This window comes from Thunnus maccoyii, chromosome 2, assembly GCF_910596095.1.
Source record: "Thunnus maccoyii chromosome 2, fThuMac1.1, whole genome shotgun sequence".
In the NCBI taxonomy this organism is placed as follows: domain Eukaryota; kingdom Metazoa; phylum Chordata; class Actinopteri; order Scombriformes; family Scombridae; genus Thunnus; species Thunnus maccoyii.
In genome coordinates this window covers 6,588,847-6,594,746 of record NC_056534.1, presented here as the reverse complement: position 1 = coordinate 6,594,746, position 5,900 = coordinate 6,588,847, and the positions used below count along the sequence as shown (strand labels likewise).

The 5,900-nt window shown below is 40.2% G+C and overlaps 1 long non-coding RNA gene across 1 annotated transcript; it reads right to left on the bottom strand.

Annotated features, from left to right (window-relative positions):
• Nucleotides 1-2,473: 2,473 nt before the first annotated feature.
• On the bottom strand, nucleotides 2,474-4,253 carry LOC121886432. The gene is made up of 3 exons (XR_006092729.1): nucleotides 4,180-4,253; nucleotides 3,845-3,929; nucleotides 2,474-3,744 (listed from the first exon to the last, which is right to left on the bottom strand). It is a non-coding gene; the product is annotated as an uncharacterized LOC121886432 (long non-coding RNA).
• Nucleotides 4,254-5,900: the final 1,647 nt, after the last annotated feature.

The following is a 5,900-nucleotide window of genomic DNA, read 5'->3' as shown; positions in this document are numbered from 1 at the left end:
AAGAGACTCTGGTATTTTGGCAGGGGATGCTGTGACTCTGATGAAATAATACATGTGTTCTTGTATTTCTATCCAGTGCTTTAAATTGAATTAAAAAAGGTACATAGAAACAACAGATTGGTTTAAATGTTGCAGAAAAACGTAATTTATTCTATTTAACTGGTCAAATATGATATCTGGAACACCTTTTTTTCAACAGCAACAACTAAATGTCCATATAACTCTGGTTCTGACATTTAGATATTCAAGCTAATATATAATATTTATAATATAATATAATAATTATTTTACTGACAATATGTTCTTTAAGATAAAGTATCTTACAAATCAGGCTTCAAAAATCCTTGGGTCATAAATTCAACAAATCATGATACGTCTTTTTCTAAGCAATTTCCTCAAGCTCTTCCAAGAGGTTTCATGTGGATTTCCATGTCATCTGGAAGATTGAATCCCTCTGGTGTGTCCTGAGTCTGCCCCGGGGTTTTCTCCTGGTCCGTCACAGATTTCCGTACACCAAAGGAAGGCACCCACAGGGCATCCTTCAAAGGAGCAACCTCACTGCCTCTCAGTGTGTTATGTTATGAAACATTTTATGATTCTGGTGAGCACCTTTGCTCCTAGTCATTGCGGATAAAAAAAAATATGCAAGTGTAAAATGCACAGCTATAATGTAATGAGTATAAAAGCCTTTTTTAAAAAAATATGCATGTGTGCATGCCTCCTGCTTCCCTTTAGTTGCATGGTGCTCAGTCTAAATCGGGCCGTATAAAGTCTCATTACTTTGGCAGCCCTATCGTTAATCCATCTGCTAATGTAGTCAATAGCCACCCAGTCACAGATAGCAGCACCCAATTATCGTGTACTGGTCAGCATCAGCATCATTTCGCCAGTGTCACATACGTGGCAGCTTCCCAATGTTGTTTGTCTCTGCCGTCCCTGCTCTGAGCTATTGGAGCAGAGAGACTCGGGGAAATTGAAACCACACAGGTGTGCTGCCGTTGTGGTTCGATACAGCGTACAGGGGGGGCTCGATTTGTCTTCTGAGCCCATTAGAGAAACACTGATCAAGGTGAAACTGAGCAGGTGTTAAGACACTGGAAGAGTTGATTTCCACAACAGCCCATTATCTGTTTTATAGATTTTTAAGATGTTATTACCTCATGTCCATCAATTCTGTGTGTCTGAAATGTTTGTTAAAGTGGCGGCATTTTGTTATCCTAACTAGGTGACTACCTGTTCAAATGGAAAACGACTTATATGTGAGCCCTCAGCTTGGTTTGTTGAAGGTAAAATAAGTACTGTATTTACTGTAGGTGCATACTGATCTGTGGGAGGGTAATAGAGTCCATACAAACAACTTAATTACTACATCAGGTAGTCATATTTCTGCCTTTCAGACTAACTTTCCTAACAGTGTGTCATGGGGTTTACATCCTCAGCAACAGAAACAGCAAAGGAGATAACAGCTGAACATAATGAAGGAAGAGAGAGAGACGGATAGGAAATGGTCCATTCAGCCGATCTGCCCTGCAAAGCACATTTAATATGTGTGTGTAGGTACATCTATCTTTGTTAGGACCAGTTTGAGTTTTAGACCTTGGGAGTGAGGACATTTTGGTCGTTTCTCACTTTGGGACAGATAGCGTTTTCACTTTAGAAGTACAAATATTTGTGTGTGTGTGTGTGTGTTTGTGCTTGTTTTGCTATAACAATATACATGTAGTTTTGCTTCATAAAGAGTTAGTAGTTAGAATTAGCTTCAGGGATTATATTAAACATATATATTAAACGATGACTATTAAGTCATTCTTATGTTTAAGATCCAATTAAATGGGTGCTTCCTAGAAAACAGTGCATATTCGCTGGTGCCATGACACATTTTTTCATCAATCATGATTGTCCATCCTTTAAAACAAAACCGCTACACAAATATAACACAAAATAATAAGACCGATCCAACCAATTACATGGCATTGGAAAATACTCTGTAATGCCATATTATTGTATGGACTGAACTGTATTTGACACCAATCGGAAATGTTACATTTTCTTGGGACTCTATGGTCCTTGCTGTGGATAACGCCACTGAAGGTACAGATATTCTTGTCATCTGCCAGCAAGGATCTTCGCGGAAGGGTGTAACATGCTGTTAAGTCTCACAGTGACATTACGATGACTCAATACATTTTTTTTCAAGTTGAGTTATAGCTGAGTAGTTTGTTAGATTTTAAAGGGAAGCTTCAGTATTTTTCAACGTGGACCCTGTTTTTCCATCTTTTTGTGTCTAAGTGACTAATGACAACAATTTTTCAATGTCATGGCTGAATATTTCGCTGATTTCAACAACAACTCAAATGTCAAGACATTTCACAATGAGACTTCTCCTTGAGCAAGACTTGGTTTGACACAGCAACAAACAGACCAGATCAAGCCAATGGCAAAGAAAAACGTTTTATTTCTCTGTATGGTCTTTTCCATAATGTTATCAGACACTTATAATGACAATCTGAGCCTGTCAGTGGCAAAAATAAGCACTTTTAGTTGACGTACATTGACGGGATGCTATTGCCCCATCGGATTACATTGCATCCTGTTTCCTGGCTGTTGGCTACAGCGCTGTCATTCAATACTGGACCAGTTTCAAAAATGGTTGTCCCAATTAGTCACTTAGACACAAAATTATGGGAAATTGGGTCCAGATTGAAAAATACCAAAGTTTCCCTTTAACCACTAACTACTAATCTGCAGCTACCAACTTACTTTGTTCACATTACATGAGACGACACAATATTGTAGGAATAAAATGTACAATCATAGATCCTGGCCTTCGATGGTCATAGTGGTCTTTTCACCTTGTGAGGTAGCTGGATTCACAACATCAAAAGATCATGGCAAGAATCGATCTTGTCAGGCTTCAAGTTATGCACTTGTGTCCACTGCGAATTCAGCTGCCTTACAAGGTAAGATGTTGATAGACAGTGATAGACATTGATAGACAGTGATAGACAGATGGCTCATCCAATCACCTGCCAAGTATTTTTTAAAAGCGCTTGCCCTTTTCCAAACAGTTTCCAAGGACGACTTCTCAGACGGTTCTGTGTAACAAAGCATCATGATGCCTCAGATTAGAAATCTGTATAAAAATATTTTCATGGGAATCTTCTCTTGCTCAAATCTGGCTAGTCAAACAGAATATAGTAGCTTCAGTGCAGTTTATGGAGGTTTTTTTTTTTTTTTGAAGGGAAACAGATCTTCCATTTTTCCCCCCAGCTGGAAGGCATTTACATCACCCACTGTACACATCTGTTTAGTCTGCAAGCTGCTGTGTTGAGGCCTCAGCTCCATCATGGCTCCCTGCTTTTCCTCCTGCTTGTTTGTTATAGACATCGTGTGTGATGGATGACCTCAGGCTTTGCTTATCATTCTACTCTCAGTTGCTACATGTAGTTGCACAAACACCCGACACACAAATATACAGTGTGCACACAGATACGTACATTAATGGAGGGGGAAAAACACACACACACACATAGCCATGCACATACAGTACACAGTGGGAATCTGTGTGAAAACCACATACAGAGACATGGATCAAACTTCTTGTGAGAGAATGTGGATGTTCAGGATGGTTTTTTTAAATAATGAACAAGACTGCCCTGCTTTAGTGGTTGAAGTTTTTCTTCCTCGGCTCTGTGGAGGTGTTTTTCATCCAGCTCCTCTTGTAGAGAAGTCCTTTTGGTGTGTCTGTTGAGTGCAATACTTTTCAGCTTTAATACTGGATTTCTTCAAGTTTATTTGACATTGTCTTGAAAGCATTTATTCTGCCCACCTGCTGCTCACTTACCCACAATCCACTGGGAGCTGAGAATCAGTTTAGGGAGGCGTGAGTTTGGCATGCGGATGACATGGCCTGTCACTTAAAGCTGGAACTGCATAACAGGAGTGGAGATGGTGTTCATGTTGGTCTTCTTCTGAGACACACACTCACTCAGGTGAAGATATGCATACATGTGGATGCACAGAAGCATGTAGACACACATGGATTCAGGTGTGAAAGAGACTCACATACATCCTTTTATTCCTACAAGTATTTTACCCAGAAACACTTTCTGTTGGGCTGCCATGCCCCTGAAATGTCTCCCTATCACACACACACACACACACCCAAAAACTACATACGTCTTAGCTACAGCAAGTCGAGGCAGCACCATCCATCAATCATCACTCTCTAGTGTTCCACTCCGCTGTCATCATCCAATTACCAACTCAGGAAGCCATGAATCAACCAATCAGCACAGGCCGCCAGTTGTCCAAATATTGCTCTGCTCATGCTGACAGAAAATCAGCTGTAAGGAAAGGAATGAGTCAACGAGAGCCCCATAAATTTTTTGTGTAGTCTGGAACGTATTCGATATTTTTGCTTAAAAAATGTCTCTTAGTGAAACTGTCAAATCAAAAACACCTAACAGTATTTTATATATATCTTTTTTAAAGGAACCATGACATGAAAAATAAGTTTTCCCAGTTTTAATCCTGTGTCCCTGTGTCAATTGTTCATTTATCTCTTGTTATATGCCACATATATGTCAAAAATTCACTATGCAATGTTTCAATGTCCAATGTTCGATGACTCATCCTGCACTCAGGGGCGTTTACAGAAGTTCATCCAATCAAATGGGACTTTGGGCGAGTAGCCAGCCACACCCATCATATAAAACCGCACTTCTAATTCATTCATCTCTCTTTCGTCCTTGTCCTGATCTAACATCAGGTGAGGGAGGTGTGTGTGGAGCTAACAGTCCTCTGTAGCTCCGTATCGTGCTTATCTCTAAGCCCCGCCCACTTTTTAGCAGCCCAATCAAATGCAAAGGATCTGATTTAAATACCTCTCTTAACTCGACTCCGCTCGAATATTCCGTTTCACTGGGAAATAAGTCACAGTACAGAAGCTAATGACGCTCCTTTCAACCTGCTTCAATTAAATTTTTGGCCACTTGGGGGCAGCACAACAGTGACATATTATCACTTTATAAAGTTATCATGGTGAACGTGTTAGCAAACAGATGTCTATTTACACATCCAGCAGGCACAAGGCAACTTTTGCATTAAGTCATGTGTCCAGCTGCCCAATAGTCTCCTCTTTTCCACCAACTCTTGAGGTAAATATCTGACTCTTTAGTTGTTAAATGCTCCAGTATGTTCAGCAGCTAGTTGCTAACTTTGTACATCTGATGTTTGGTGCTGTAGGTAGTGTGCACTGGGTTTATCAGAGCTTTTTTGCTTAAAAGAGCTGCCTGCAGTGTCAGGCCATAAAACCAAAACAACAAGCTGAAAGACACTAAAAAAAAACTCAGCAGAACTGAAGAGAACTGCAGAGTCGGGTGATGCATCTGGGTTTGACACTATGAGCAACACTTTCCATATCACACATAATCATTTGACTTGATTTGATTCGTTCATAAAAATCTTAGCACAGCTTTAATTCTTTGACCTTTACTTATTGCTTTCTCTCTCTTGCAGTGAGTCAATAAAGACGTATGTGAACCGGTGTCTATTTTTACACAGCTCTTTGAAGTCAGACACCTTCTCGTTCTGCTGCCAACACAAGTGTAGTGAAATATTTTTAAATGCTTTCACAGGAGCTGTAGCATCAAGTACTCTCAGGGCCCATTAATGCTGACGTAGTGTCGTACCGGTGGAATTCACTCGGGTGGCCTTCAGAGATACTTTATAAAGTCAAGACTCTTATAAACTCTCAGCCCAGCACTGAATGATGCTATACTGCTACAGTTTACGCTGAAGGTTTCTTTATTTAACATGATGCTTTATCCCTGGTGAGGGCCTTCCCTGCCCTTCACTCATGTTCTCTGCCACTTATGGAGCGTGTATTGATATGCATT